Source organism: Pseudonaja textilis, chromosome Z (assembly GCF_049901715.1).
Source record: "Pseudonaja textilis isolate UNSWEBS1 chromosome Z, rPseTex1.2, whole genome shotgun sequence".
NCBI classification, from domain to species: domain Eukaryota; kingdom Metazoa; phylum Chordata; class Lepidosauria; order Squamata; family Elapidae; genus Pseudonaja; species Pseudonaja textilis.
In genome coordinates this window covers 16345901-16362242 of record NC_142008.1, presented here as the reverse complement: position 1 = coordinate 16362242, position 16342 = coordinate 16345901, and the positions used below count along the sequence as shown (strand labels likewise).

Below are 16342 nucleotides of genomic sequence, written 5' to 3'. Positions count from 1 at the left end.
TGAAGAAACCCCCAGATTTAACCAATCAATCTATGTATACTACAGACAGAAAGACAATCAAACTCTTGGAAAATCAAATGCTAAGAGCTAATCAGGAACAAGAATATTTTTGTTTGAAATGAGTGTTTGAAGCGAGAATAAGGCAAGTTCCTTTTGTCTCCATCTCATGGGAAATGGGGTTATTTTGGCTGATTCAGTCAAGAAACTAGGAGTTCCAAGAGATATGTATTTGATTATGTACATTATTTTTAAATAATTTAATTGCATATTTTTAATTTATTTTTTATATATTCAAGTATTTTATATTCAGATTTTTTTTCACTGAGAAAGTTGAATACTGAAAACTGGAAAGTTGAATCTTGTCTAATTTCTAGCATTCACATCCCTGAAACGTAACCACCTAGAATCGCTTCTATGAGATTGGTAGCTATATAAAGTGTATGTAGGTATGAAGGAAGGAAGGAAGGAAGGGAAGGGAAGGGAAGGGAAGGGAAGGGAAGGGAAAGGAAGGGAAGGAAAATGCTCTATTTGGAATAAAATGCCTAAATTGTCTATCAACAGAACCAGTGGAAAAATTATTTTATATCCATACTGTTTTCTAGATATTTTCAGGGATGAATAAGGATTGAGAAAGGGAGATGATGTCAGGTGCAAGGAAATAATGAATTTAAAATGAGTCTTAAAGTTTATTGCAAGTTAATGCTCCTTACAAGAATCTGAACTATTAACGGTCAAAGCAAATCGGTGGTAGATAAGAATCAATGGAATTCAAAGTAGATGAAACTTAGATCTCTTCTGGGTGTGAGGGGATTTGAGATTGATGATATTTGACCCAACCCTTGGACTCAATCTGGTCATCTCTTGTAGATGTGGAAAAAGGGATGAAAATCACATGAAGGTTCATCAGAGCTGTTTTAGGAATCATTCGGCTGTCTATAGTAGAGAAGTAAATGACACCTTTTCCCCTATTATTCTGACACCTCTGACAGAAAATTTCACAACCTCTCTATCCTACTTCCCAATTACAAAAGTACAACTATAACAAGCTAAAGAAAATCAAAATTTTTGTGATCTTTTATGAAACTAAATTCCTTTTCCCTCAACCAATTTTTCTATCCTGGAGCAAATCTGAGGAGTTTTGATGTTTGGGCTTGACCACTCTCCTGAGTAACAGGAAATGTGCTATTAGAAAGAAGAAATTTTTGTTTAGATCTTTAAAATAAGAAGCAGTAGATAAATATTTTAAGTAAATAAAAATGTTTTAAATTAATAATAAAATAAAACAAAACAATAAAAGCTCTAGTGTACCATTATGAGAGAATTAAAGGACTCTAGACTAGGTTTACTTTTTAATTGCCTACTGGCATTTTGTTGCAATATGTAATAGCATAATATTTAATTGCTTTGCCTTATTAATTGAATCAATAATTCTTAAAACACACTCAGTCTTGAAGGATTCAACCAGTTCTGTGGGCATGGCTTAATTTATGGGTGTGGCTTGCTGGCTGGGCATGCCTTGGTGGTCATGTGACTGTGTGGGTATGACCAACTCAATGTCACTACTGTCAAGGGGTGCCTCACCTGGGTCTTCCCCTCCCAGCCATTCCTTGTCACACCCAGCCTCAACTTTATAGTTCTGTAAAATTTTCACCTTTTTTTGACTTTATTATCTGCATACTATAGATGTACTTTCATGGACCACTGAAAGCAGGAAATGGCTCACATGCTTTACTCAAGAGTGTGATAGGCAACAGGTTTTTAAGGGGCTGCCAGAAAGTAGGGGGGGGCAATGTATTTTCCAAAGCACCAGAAGGCAAACAAGAAGCAATGGATGGAAACTGAACAAAGAGAGAAGCAAACTAAGACTAAGGAGAAACTTTCTCACAGTGAGAACAATTAACCAGTGGAACTGCCTGTCTCCAGAAGTTCTGAGTGCTCCAACACTGGAAGTTATTAAGAAAAGACTGTACAGCCATTTCTCTAAAATGGTATATGGTTCGCCCCCCAAGGTCCCTTCTAATATAAGTGCTATTCTGTTATTTTGATACCTTTCCCGGGACCTCTACTCAGAGTTTGGCATCCTCATTTTTCCTGCCTGAGCAGGGGGTTGGACTAGAAGACCTCCATAGTCCCTTACAACCCTGTTAAACACACATGTATTTGTGCTCTGGACTACAGACATGTAAGTCCTAAAAAATACCTGGGCAACAGAAAGGCAGAAAAATCACTCTAGGTGTAGGGACAGTGTAAAATATTAATATATGATAAATAATGGAACAATTAAAAACAATAGCACAGAGATTTCTCTTCCTCCTTCCTTCCTATTTCTTTCTTTTTTTTCTCTCCCTCCCTCCCTTTCTTTCTTTTTCTTCCTCTTTCTTTCTCTCCCTTCCTCTTTCTCTCTCTCTCTTCCCCTTCCTTTCTTTCTTGCTTTCTTTCTCTCTTTCTTTGTTTCCCAAGGGACACTTCCACCATCATTGTTCATTGTTCAGCCAGTCTAGATTCCAAAATGAAGAAATGAAAGAAGTAGCGAAGAGTATGAAGGAAAGCTTGCTGGCTTGGCCCAGCCATGGCTTTGAGGGAGAGAGAGAAAGGTGGCAGTGCATCCTGGGACTGCAACGGTGGTGGGGAATTTCCTTGGGCAGTTTCGGTGGCAGCCTTTGCTGCAAAAGGTGAACTGTGTTGGGAGGGGGGAAAGGTGAGCAGTGGCGGTGTGTTCCAGAACCGTGCCGGTGGCGGGGAGTTTTCTTGGGCAGCTTCAGTGGCAGTGGCAGCAGAGCACACCAGGATGGCAATGGCGGGGCATCCTCTCGGGAGGGGCATTCCCCCAGCAGGATCCAGCCACGGCAGCACCAGGGGGAGAAGGAGAACATTCTCTTCTCTCCCAGCTAGCATGGCCGAATTGACAGCCAGGTGGGCTGGCTCATTTCGCTTTGCCTATTTATCCCTTACCGAAGTCAGGCTCGGCCCCCAGGAAGGGCTGTCTCGCAAGCCGTCTCCTGCCCTCCACTTCATTGCCATAGCTATTGTCACCACGCTGTGCTGCCAGCTCCTCACAAAGGATTCAGATCACCTGAGCCTGTCTGGGGGCTCTGGCGGGGATTGGCGGAGAGCAAGAGGGGTGAGAGAACCCAAAGAGGCTGGCTTCACTCTGGGCCGGTGTGGACTCGGTTGAGTTGGGATGGGGCTGAAGAGTCAAAAGTGGCAACTTTGGGCAGAACCCGCTCCCGGGAAGCAGAGAGGGCTGCTTCTCTGCTGCACAGGAGCCATTCCAAAGGGAGGGGGACTTGCAAGCTTTTTGCTCTCGGGAGAGGCTCTCTCGCTCTCATAGCTGGAGCAGCAGGTGAGTTAAGCAGATGCTGACCTGACTGGAGCCAACAGGAGCTTCTCCACGTGTTCCCCAATGGAAGGCGAGTGGTGGTGTGGGGGGGAAGGCAACTGGCAGTAGTGGCAAAATGCAAGTGGTGGGAGGGAGGGAAGGGGTAAAACAAAAGGCAAGTAGTGGGAGAAAGGTGACCAGGACTTGCACTCATCCAGGGAGATCAGCAGGGCTGCAGTGAAAGGCAGACAGCAATGGCTGCCCTAGCGGGCAGGCAAAAGCAGTCTGCAGTCTGTTGTGCATGCACATGATGCTTTGCATGTGTTATAGGGACTGATTTGGCAGGGAGCCAAGAAGTGGGCGGAGAGGGGTGGGGCCAGCCAGAGGCCTGATTTACCAGTTCTCCAAACTACCGGGAATGGTAACAACTAGTTCTATAAAACCAAGCTGAACCAGTAAAATCCCACCCCTGCATAAAGGTGTACATCAACCAACATGCAGTTTTATTTACTGCAAATAGGTTGGAGTTTTGTAATTTTATTGAATGAAGATTTGTAACCACTGGTTGTCTCTAACACTGTTTTGTATGGATGCTTCTTATATACCATGCAAAAGGCATGCTACAAATGAATACTATTGGGGTAGTTGTTTTCTCCAGTAGGCTGACATTTTGAAAGTTTCTCCACCTCAAAGGTGACAGGTCAGGTTCAAAACAGAAGGATGCCCATCTCCTTCAGCTTGGTATAGGAAATAATGGGGTTTAATAGTTATTTATATTACCTATGTATCAGTATTCTAGTCAGTAAGAAGAAACCTCACCCCTCCTTTCTACCAGCGGAAGGAACAGATGTATCCTCTTTTGCTTATAAGGGAGAATTGGCTGTCTATATATAGTACTGTTGTCCTCAACAATGCAATTCATAACCCTTATAGGTTTCCATTCACAAAAAGGTCCTGCTTGGAAAAAAAATAACAATTAACATCTCTTTGTCTGAAGCTTAACTCTCTTCAGAATTATTATTGGCTTTTCTTGGTGATTTTTAAAAATCCTTCCCCTGTACATCCTCTCTAACATTGTCCAATTGCATTAATTCACACGCCACTGCTACCGTCCAAAATGTTGCTTATGTTATACATTTTTTTCAGGGCATGCAGCAGTATGATACAACTAAAGAACGATAAGCATGTGAAGAAAGTCACTGTCATTTTGCTTCTAAAGTACAAAATTCCTGTTTGTGGCTCTTGCTATTTATACCCATCATTGCACTGATTATGATGCCAATCCCAGCTAGGACTTTGTTGCCCTTCATGTATTGCAGGCCCAAGATGAAGGGAAATGTGAAAAGCCATTACTTTGCAAAAACAGATAAGAAAATAAATTCCCTGTCAATAATATTTTTTTTGCTCAACAGTCCAAAATAACTACATAAAGCCAATGAATACTATATAATCTGTGATGCATGAAATTATTTAGGGATGAGAATCTATTCCCTGCCTTTCTACTTGTGACCTACAGATTCCCTTTCCCTTGCTTCATTCTGCCCCTTCAGATGCTCAGTTTAGCCTTTGTTACAATATAGATAATGGGAATAATATTGAAATGATAAAGGTTTAACATCTCTCTCTCTCTCTCTCTCTCTCACACACACACACACACACAGAGAGAGAGAGAGAGAGAGAGAGAATATTACTTTGCCAAGTGACAATATAGTAAGAAATGAAGCCAAGTGATAGACTGTATCAGTCAAATTATTTGTTTTTAATTCATTTTATTGACACCAGGTAGCTGCTAGGGTGGGCAGCAGATGTGGTATTCAGCAGATTCTGACCAGTTCTGGAGAACCGGTAGCAGAAATTTTGAGTGGTTTGGGGAACCGGCAAGTAGCACCTCTGACTGTCCCTTCTCCCATCTATTCTCTGCCTCCTGAGTCCCAGCTGATCCGGTGGATCTTCTTTTGTTGCCCTGCACAGCAGAACCAAGCTGGAAAGCAGGTTAGTGGGGTGGGGAGGGAATGGGATTTTGCAGTAACCTTGCTACTCCCACCAAGCCACACCATGCCCACCAAGCCATGCCTACAGAACAGGTAGTAAAAATGTTTGAATCTCACCACTGGTGGGCAGGTCTAATGGCATCATGATAATGTTCAGTCAATGGGCAGAAATTTTCATCCTGTCTGGAAACAAAGATAGGGAATCCGTGAAGATTGCAGATAGAGTTGATGGCATTAGCCATAAGAGAACTGCTAATTTTTCTATGGGAGAAAAACTATGGTTTAGTTAGAATACTTAGGGGGGAAATGGGTGAAGAAATTCCAGTATGTATTAACCTATGGTGCACTCCTACACAAATGTATCAACTGGCATAGTCATTCACTGGCTATCATACATCCTGAATCTTATGTTAATTGCTCAAATATATATTCTTAAGTTGTACTGTTTTTGGAGAATACACAACTTGAATTTAACTGCCAAGATGTGGCAAATTTAACTGCAGTTTTCCCAATCCTTAGAAAAGTACAACTTGTCAAATTAATTTGATTTGGCTTGTTATAGATACATCTAAACTTCTGCATGTGGAAACACAGTTATAAACTTGGAATACCTAAACTATACCTATTTCATTCCTAGGGTATCAAGTTGAGCTCACCATTATCTTAATTCATCCCACCCATCAGTTACTAATGATTCACCATAATGTCATGCAGTCCTAGTAGCATATATTACATATCAACATTTTACTGAATTACTCTCACAAACACCCCTGAGGGAAGTACAACTAATTCAGGCTATCTATCTTAGAAGTGTCTGATGCCAGCTCCATATGTCACATGTGACATCAGTTAATCTTTTTCTCATGACAATAGATTGATTCATTCCTTATCCCTTTGTCTTACTATTGTAGACAAATGTCGGATGTTGGCATAGTTTTTTTTCTACCACATGACAACCCTAACTTATTTACATAAGTATCAAAATGCCTTGGACTTTATGCTTGAAAAAGGAGGAGTCACAATTTTGTTTCCTGTAATACAAAGTAGTTATCATATGTTGATTTGTAAAAATTCAGTATCTATCTATTTTATGTAGCATACTGGAAAGTATCAGAATGAGGATTTCTAAGAAGATATAATAAAAAAAGTAGTTTTCAAAACGGTCCTTTAAAAAGGAGACGTTTTTGATGCAGCAATGACACTCAAGGGAAAAGTACCAGAAAAGAGTCCTAAGATGCAACTTGTCAAGCTTTGGTGTAAATTATAAAAATGGATAAAAATTACAATCTTTTGGAACAAGACCTTCTATATGATGGATTTTTCTAAAACTCAAATTCAACTGGACCAATAGACTTTGAATGGATGTTTATGAATGAAGGGTAATTAAGTTCACAAAATGAACAATGAACCTATAGTTGTTCTTACTGTTTACTGATCATCTGGATAAATAAGAACAGCAAGTAACACTGCAGATATTATAAAGACCCATCGGATATGATATATTTATCTATGATCTTGTGCTGAAAAGAATGGTTGATGAAGAATAGCTGGAGAAGTAAGAGGGAGAGAAATTAAACATAACACTTGTCTCAGGCACCTAGCTATCCTTGCAGGAATATATATGATCTGAGCTTACAGGAGAAAGGAGACACTATTAAAAAAAATAACAGGGTTTCTGGGAGGAGGGTTAAAAAAGTAAAGATGATGGCTTCAGCTGCGTGATCCCAAAGGCATTAAATGAAGATAAGTAATTGTAATTTGAAAGGATACTTTGAATTTAAACATAGTCATAAATTAAATCAAATTTTATTTTTGACTTGGACTTGTCTGTCCTGGTCATGCATACTCTGAAGTGTTGTCCAAGCATAACCTTCAATGGCCATAACTTTTGGCTCCAGGAAAATCCCATAACAGAATAGAAATAGAATTCTTTATTGGCCAAATGTGATTGGACACACAAGGAATTTGTCTTGGTGCAAATACTCTCAGTATACATAAAAGAAAAGATTCATTTGTCAAGAGTCAAGAATTATAAGGTACAACACTTAATAATAGTCAATAGGGTACAATAAGCACAATAAGCAATCAAATCATACTAGGAAGCAGTCAATACAAATCTTTAGGATACAAGCAACAAGGTTGCAGTCTTACAGTCACAAGTGGGAGGGGATGGGTGATAAGGAGTGATGAGGAGATTAACAGTAATAGTAATGTAGACTTTGCAAATAGTTGGATAGCGTTGCAGGAATTATTTGTTCAGCCGAGTGATGGCATTCGGGAAAAACTCCTTGTGTCTAGTTGTTCTGGTATGCAGTGCTCTAAAGCATTGTTTTGAAGACAGGAGTTGAAACAGTTAGGGTCCAGAATGTGATGGGTGTGTAAATATTTTCTTTTTGACTTGTGCAGTATTGAAGGCAGGTTGGTAGTAATTGTTTTTTCTGCAGTCCTAATTACTCTCTGAAGTCTGTGTCTATCTTGTTGGGTTGCAGAACCAAACCAGACATTATAGAGGTGTAGATGACAGACTTAATAATTCCTCTGAAGAACTGTATCAGCAGCTCCTTAGGCAATTGGAGCTTTCGGAGTTGATCTAGAAAGAACATTCTTTGTTATGCTTTTTTGATGATGTTTTTGATATTAGGTGTCCATTTTAGGTCTTATGATATGATAGAACCTAGAAATTTGAAGGCCTCTACTGTTGATACTGTGTTGTCTAGCATTGTAAGAGATGGCAATATGGGAATGTTTCTCCTAAAATCTACCACCATTTCTACAGTTTTGAATGTGTTCAGTTCCAGATTGTTCCAGTTACACCATGAGGCAAGTTGTACAACTCCTGTCTGTATGCGTATTCATTGTTGTCTCGAATGAGACCAATCACTGTTGTATCATCTACAAACATCAGTATTTTAATGGATGATCATTTGAGATGCAGTAATTGGAATATAGGGGTAAGAGAAGTAGAGAAAGCACACAGACTTGGGAGGGCCCTGTGCTAATTGTACAGGTATCAGATGTGATTCTACCTAGCTTCATCTGCTGCTTCCTGTCTGTTAGGAAGCTTATAATCCAATTCCAAGTGTGTCCAGGTACCACTAGCTGGTTTAGTTTAGTTAGGACAATATCTGGTATTGAATGTTGAACATAAGTCTACAAAGAGAATGTAGGATGTAGTGTAGAGCCATATTAATAGCATCATTTGTCGATCTATTTGCTCGGTATGCAAACTGCATGGGATCTAACATCCGTGATGGTTTTCAGGTGAGACAGCACTAGCCTTTCAAAGGTTTTTATAACTACAGATGTTAGAGCAACTGGTCTGTAGTCATTCAGTTCCCTGATGGAGGGCTTCTTTGGCTCTGGGATGATAGAGCATTTGAAGCAAGAAGCAAATAGCACATCTCTAGTGATTTATTGAAGATTTGGGTGAAGATGGGGGCCAATTGGTTAGCACAGACTTTTAAGCAAGAAGGAGTTATTTTGTCTGGCCCTGGTGCTTTTCCTGGCTTTTGTGAAATTGATCTTGCACTTTTTTTTTCTGTGATCACCAGAGGTTGTGAACCAGTTGTAGGAGGCTTGGCTGTTGTTGGTGTTTGAGATGGGGGTTGTGGAGATAGGTGGCTGTAGCTTGCTTTCAAACCTGCAGTAAAACACATTCGGGTCATCTGCTAGTTATTAATTTGCTTTTGCCTGGGAAGGAGGTTTGCTGTAGCCGGTGATGTTTTTAAGAGTTTGTTTGTTTATTTATTTATTTGATTTGTCAATTGCTTACAAGATAATAGGTATAAGTAAAAACATAGTTATGAATACATGGATACATATAAGAAAAATAAAAAATAAAAGAAACAATAGGACAGGAACGGTAGGCACATTGGTGTGCTTATGCACGCCCCCTACAGACCTCTTAGGAAAGGGGTGGTCAATAGTAGACAGTCTAAGGTTAACGTTTTTGGGGTTTGGGGAAGAAGCCACAGAGTCAGGTAGAGTATTCCAGACATTGACCACTCTGTTGCTGAAGTCATATTTCCTGCAATCAAGTTTGGTGCAATTAACCTTGAGTTTCTATCTATTGTTTGCTCTTGTATTTTTATGGTTGAAGCTGAAGTATTCATTGACAGGTAGGACATTGCAATGTATGATTTTATATACTATGCTTAGATCGGACTGAAGACGGCATAGTTCTAGGTTTTCTAGGTCTAGAATTTCAAGTCTGGTTTTCTATATGTTTGCTGTTCATTTGTTGAGAACCAATTCCTTAACTTTTCAGAATAGCTTCTTTTTGCTGGTCTGATCTCTCTTGTTAATACATTTCTGGCCTAATTGTATAACATTCTGTCACCTTTTCTGTAGGCTTCCTCTTTGGGACAACGTGGCTGCTTAAGTTTAGCTGTGAACCAGGTTTATTATTACGATACATTTGCAGGTTCCTTGTTGGTATACATAAGTCTTCACAGAAGCTGACATATGATGTTACAGTATCTGTGATACTGTAGATCTTCAGAGGTATCTTCAAAAACATTTCAATCAGTGCAATCAAGGCAAGCCTGAAGCTTCAGCTTTGCTTCATCAGTCCAAGTCCTCACTGATTTAATTGTTGGTTTCATGGTTTAAGTCTTTGTCTGTAGGCAGTTACAAGGTGAATTACACAGTGATCAGAGTGTCCCACAGCTGCTGGTGTAATTCTACAATGAAGATAGTGTTGTGACATGTCTACAGATCGATAAGTAGACCTAGAAACAGAATCATTCATAGCTTTAGAAGAGAATATTTGTAGCTCAGGACTGAACTACGGAGTCCTTGATATGGTTGTTTTCTTGCAGACATTTCATTACCCAACCAGGTAATATCATCATTGCTAGAAGAGAGTGGAGTTTGCTCTCTGTTTATATGAAGTAGCTTACCCTTCCAGTGTTCAACAAACTCTAATATGAAGATGTTACCAAGTTGGGTAATGAAACATCTGCCAGAAAACAACCAAGTTGAAAGAGTACCAAGGATCACATAATTTAAGTTTTGTCACCCCTCATAATATATTTGTCTGTGATATTACCATGGGTCCAAGTCAATTTTCTTCAGTTTTCCCTTTTCAATTGATGCTCAATAATTTCTTCACTGGGATGTTTTCTGTTATTTTGTCTCCTTTTATAAATATGTTTTATAGTCTTGAGCTCAAGGTTGATCAAGGCAACTGAATGTAATACCTTCATTTTGTTTCTCAATAATTTATTTGGATTCAAATCTTTCTGGAATTACACTTAACTAGTTAGTGATTAAATCATGGGGAAATGTTAAATGTAATCCCATTTCAATTGGGCAACAGCCTCAACAGAACAAATATTTGACCTTAATATTCCCTCCTGTTTTCACTGATAAGGCTGCAGTATTGCTTAATATATAGCATCATGATTAGTAATAGTGGGATTTGTAAATGTAACATTACGAAGACTAATAAATGTGAAGAAGGCACTGCTTTTTAAAGGATCTCAGTATTTTCTCTATTCTCATTCTCCAGACTTAAGCTGGAATGCCCTTTATTTTTAAAAAATCAATGCTCATGTACAAAGAGAAAGATGAAACTCTCCAATTTCCTACCATGGTAATGAAAAGCTCTGGTCTCTGTTGATAATTACAAACCATTTCACAGAGAAATCTAAAATTCCAGAGAGCTTTTTTTTTTTCTTTCTCATTATTTTGCCTTTTGGAAATGATTGTTCTGTGCTTTCTATTGGGGCAACCTTCTTACTGGAAGAATTGCTCACCGCCTCAACTGAATGCATACTCTTTAACCCCCTACACTTCATGCTGTCCTGTTTCTTGCTGGGTTCCTCTGAAAATGGAGGCAGCAGGACTTCTCACAGGAATAAAAAACTTGTGATTGCTGGGGATAGAAATTGTGCCAGGCTGGGATTTATCCTGCTGTTTCCATTATAAATTCCTAATTTTAAAATGGTGGAGAAAATAAGCATGAGGACCTCAGCTATTCATCTAGAGCTCTTTTGCTTCTTAGTTGGACCAAACTATTCTGATTGTGTTAAAAAAAACTGTATGTTGACACACATGTGCTAGCAGAAAGAAACTTTCTTTATAAACAATATTAGGCTGGATTTTTTTGTCTAATCGTTCCTATCCAGTGAAAAGAAAAATGCTCAACTCGTGTATCTATTACAATAAAAAAAATTAGTCTTTTTGAAGTATAGATCAGTGGTCACCAACTGGTGGTCCATGAGAAAATTTTGGTGGTCCACAGAAAACTTATTTGCATTTTTTAAATTGCACTAAATCAGGAGTCCTCAAACTATGAATTTAGTGTTCCTTGAGGTCTGAAAGGTTTGTGATCCCCTTGACTTTCAACCATAAATGGGACCATAATTTCCTTTGCTAAGCAATGTGGTTTCTAAATGAGTTGTGCCCAGTTTTACAACCTGTTTTGCTGTGATTGTTAAGTGAATCATTGGAGCTGATAAGTGAATCATGCAGTTGTTAAACAAATACAGCTTTCCTCTGACTTTGCTTGTCAGAAGTCAGCTGAAAAGGTCACAAAAGGTTGGACCAAACTATTCTGAAACCCAAACTATAACCCTGGACACTGCAACCATCATAAATACATGCTCATTACCAAGTGCTCAAATTTTGATCATATGGCTATGATGGTCATAAGCGGTTGTATGTTTTTTCAGTGTCATTGTAACTTTGAACAGTCACCAAATGACTGGTTGTAAATTGAGCTCTACCTGCACTGCCAAAACATGTAGCAAATTCACTGATTTCTTTCTAATCTGAGAATTCCTATTTACCAGAAGCACCTTAGAGAGGATACAGCATGTGGATCTGTTAAATAAATGAGAGAATACTCACAGCTATATTCTTTGTCATTCCCATTTGATCATATTCATGACTTCTAACAAGGCTGACATCTTTCACAAGCTACAGATATAGTCAGAGTCAGATATGTGAAATTTCAGAGATTGCTTTTTTTACATATTCTCCAACAAATATCCTGTCTACCAAAATGGGTGTATTGATGTATTTGCAATTCAAATACATAGCAACTTTTTTTCCCCCAAATGCAATTGCACATAGTGGGTAGCACAGATAAATAAATTTGCGCTATTATGTGAACTTATGGTACATAATTTGTTTGCTTGCTTGCTTGCTTCTTACTATCCATGTTATAGTGTTTATTCCCAACTTCTCTAGGTGATTTATAAGAAAGTACCAACAGGCCACAAGTAGTTTATTTATACAAACACATGCCCATATACAGTGCTTCTCAATTTTGGTAAGTTTAAGACAGGAGCCCTTCAACTCCCAAATTTACAAGCTGGTTAGGGAATTCTAGGAGTGATCCACCCCCCCCCCCAAAAAAAATATATATATATACAATTTTTTAATGTATGCAATAAAGCCAGAGTAAGACCAATTGTTTACCTGAATATTTATTGGTCTTACTTTCAGGTAAACAGAAAGATCATTTAAATAGTCTGTGACAAGCTTTTATTTTAAGCCTTAAATCAGAGTAAAAAGCATGATGCTTGGGGAGATGAGTGGACTAAATGTGAATAGAAGACAGAAAGAAACAGTAGGTGTCAATCTGAATCCTTCCCCTTGTACATATCAGTATATCAGCAGCGTCATCTGCAAAATGGCTTAAGTTGTCAGAGGACCAGAATAATTGGTATTCAGACAAGCTAGAGATTGGCTGAATGTGTGGATTTGCTTACATAAACAAAATCCAGATAACCATCTTGATTCAAAATCATATCTGGTTATTATAATTAAAAACCCTTTTCCATTTCTGCCAAAGAAGAACCTTAAACAGTGACAGGCGAATGACATCTACTATATTTATTTATCTCGCCCTGAGAAAGCTGAATCTGATAAGCCACTTTTCACAAAGCAGTTACGGCACCTTTTATTAATGCAGAACTGCAGCAGGCAGCTTATCTACCCCAATTAAAGGACCCCCTGCCAAAGACCTAGTTGTAGCCATTTCGTACCTTTTCTTTCTTTTTAAAGAAAAGGTCCTTTCTGTCCAGCTAATTGACAAGAGAGAAATAACTACAAGGACCAAGAAGAAAGAATCAAGCTGAGAGCTTATTCGAAGTATAGTTTAAGCATATAGGAAGTTAGAAGAATACGGATGTCAAGAATATTGCATGATCTAAGGAAATGTCTGGTCTACTTTTTCAATGCCTACTGGTAGCTAAAAGAAATGTTCACTGAACTATCTTTTGCAAGTAAAAGTTATCTTATTCAGTGATAAATGGGAAGTGAATGAATCCAAGGTGAGCAATAGGTGGAGCCTCTATGATTAGAAATGAGATGGTATCAAAGGAGCCTACACTTCATTTGAGGCCAGGAGAACAGTAGGATGTTGGCATAACATTATGAGCATTCTCCAAATAGCTGACATGGTAGGCATGGCCAATTGCAAATCATGAATTCATGACAAAATAACTGGTAAAATTGCTTCCTGCGGCACATTTCAAATACTTACTTCTCTTTCTCTGCAACTTCAATTTTGCTTTATCTTTTTGGGAAAGTAGAGAGTGTGAGGTAGTCCAAACAAACCAGTGGCCTGCTTCTCTATTTTCTCAGGAAGTTTTCCATACTTAGGTGAGATTCATTCATGAGTGGGATTCAACTGGTGTAACTACTGGTTTGGTGATTTTCAGTTTTGTATTGTAGTGCAACCCTCTGCTCAAGCAAGAGACCAGGGTTCCCCAACTCCTGGGCTGCAGCCCACTATCAGGCCATGGCCTATTCACAACCAGGGCATGGGCTGACATACATCCATGCGTTTGACTCGCACAAGCAGCAGGGTGGTATAGTCAAGCGGCTCAACTTGCAGTTGAGCTGCAATAGGATTGCATTAGCTTTTTTGGCTCTGCTGCCCACTGCTAACTATTTCAATTGGCTTCCTTACTTAGAATAGAATAGAACAGAATAACAGAGTTAGAAAGGACCTTGGAGGTCTTCTAGTCCAACCCCCTGCTTAGGCAGGAAACCATACACCAATTCAGACAAATGGTTATCCAATCTCTTCTTAAAAACATCAAGTGTTGGAGCATTTACAACCTCTGGAGGCAAGTTATTCCACTGATTAATTGTTCTAACTCTCAGGAAATGTCTCCTTAGTTCTAAGTTGCTTCTCTCCTTGATTAATTTCTACTCATTGTTTCTTGTCCTGCCCTCAAGTGCTTTGGGGAATAGCTTGACTCCGTCCTCTCTGTGGCAGCCCCTGAGATATTGGAACACTACTATCATGTCACCCCTCGTCCTTCTTTTCATCAGACTAGACATACCCAGTTCCTGCAACCGTTCTTCATATATTTTAGCCTCCAGTCCCCTAATCATCTTTGTTGCTCTTCTCTGCACTCTTTTTAGGATCTCAACATCATTTTTACATCATGGTGATCAAAACTGGATGCAGCATTCCAAGGGTGGCCTTACTAAGGCATTATAAAGTGGTATTAACACTTCACGTGATCTTGATTCTATTCCTTTGTTTATGCAGCCTAGAACTGTGTTGTCTTTTTTGGCAGCTGCAGAAATCTGCTGGCTCATATTTAAGTGATTGTCCACTAGGAATCCAAGATCCTTCTCACAGTTACTACTATTGAGCAAGGGACACATATGCTATACCTGTGTATTTTGTTTTTCTTGCCTAAATGTAGAACTTTACTTTTTTCACCATTGCATTTCATTTTGTTAGATAGCGCCCAATTCTTCTCTCAGTTGATAACTATTTAAATATCTGGAAACTACAAAAACCAATAACAATATCATTTGCATATTGTTCCAAAAGATAAGTTCACACTGAAATTCAAAATTCCTCTAACTTTCCTAATGTTGGATGAAATATAATTTCTCAATAAAAGTAGCAAGAAGTGTTGTTGCATTCAGTTTAGGACTAGTACAAATTCCAGATGTAAGAATGATATTTGGACAATGCCTAAGAGTCTTACATATTTTGTGTCATTTACATATAGGACATTATGCCTATCTATAGCCTTATGTTTTAAATAACTTTAAAAGTTGTTCCCTGGTAACCTTGAGTATATTTGTATGAAACAAATTTCCAGTGTTTTTGTGACTACAATTTCCAGAATTCTTAGTCAATATAGACAACGCCAAAGTATACACAAAGTATACACTTTTAAGTCATGCTTGTCTAAAGAAATGTATACAAATAATAGATTTGCTCACATTTATTTTGAAATTTATAAATGTTTCTTCCATTATACTCAGAGTTTCCATCCCTGGGTTTACAAAGTCCAAATTTCCATTTAACAGAACTATATTAATTTTTGAAAAAAGATTTAAAATTCAATTTTAATTAATCTGTCCTCCTCCTCCTCCTTCAATCTTATCTGTGGACAAAACCATATATGACAATGCAGAAGTCTGTTGGAACAAAAACTGCAAGATCAGGTTTAGAGGTCCAGAAAACAGAAGGCCAATCCAAATTCCCAGAGAATTTCCCACTTGAGACAAGCAAAATGAGCCAAAGAACAGTGTAATCGACTGAGAGAAAAAGTATTTTCTATATTATACAGCTACATGTGGAAACTCGCTGTTCCTGGGAAAATTGCCTTATTTTTACTCCCACATGATTTTAACACATACAATGAGCCATTGGCCTGACTCACACGCTCCATTCCCAGTCTACTCTCTTTGCATATGGGACATGGCAGATATGCACCATTGCATTTTAAATTTGGCCATTTAATCAGAAAGTGGAAACCAAAACACTTTTGCATATTTGAAAACTGTTTTAAGACATAGAATTAAGTGAATTAACTCTGCTTTTCTCACACCAAATATATAATTTATTCAGGATAGATGAAAACTGTTGCTTTATTGGTGAACTGCTCATGAAAGAGAATTGAAGAAGCATTACCTGGATACACCTGTGTGTCCAGTGGCTATGAGCTTTAAATTGTGCTTTTTCCTGCATTCAAATAGAAAATCCCCAGAATCATTCTTTTCAAATGTAGATATACTTGTAAATTATAGTAAACAAACTAAA

General features: G+C 38.5%; 1 long non-coding RNA gene across 1 annotated transcript in view; it reads right to left on the bottom strand.

Moving 5' to 3' along the window:
• Positions 1-5177: 5177 nt before the first annotated feature.
• LOC148123915 (uncharacterized) overlaps positions 5178-16342 on the bottom strand; it is an 88079-nt gene continuing 76914 nt past the window's right edge. The window contains exons 3-4 of the long non-coding RNA XR_015739956.1: positions 5428-5489; positions 5178-5300 (exon numbers count right to left, since the gene is read on the bottom strand). This is a non-coding gene — a long non-coding RNA (uncharacterized LOC148123915). The remainder of the gene's footprint in view (positions 5301-5427; positions 5490-16342) is intronic.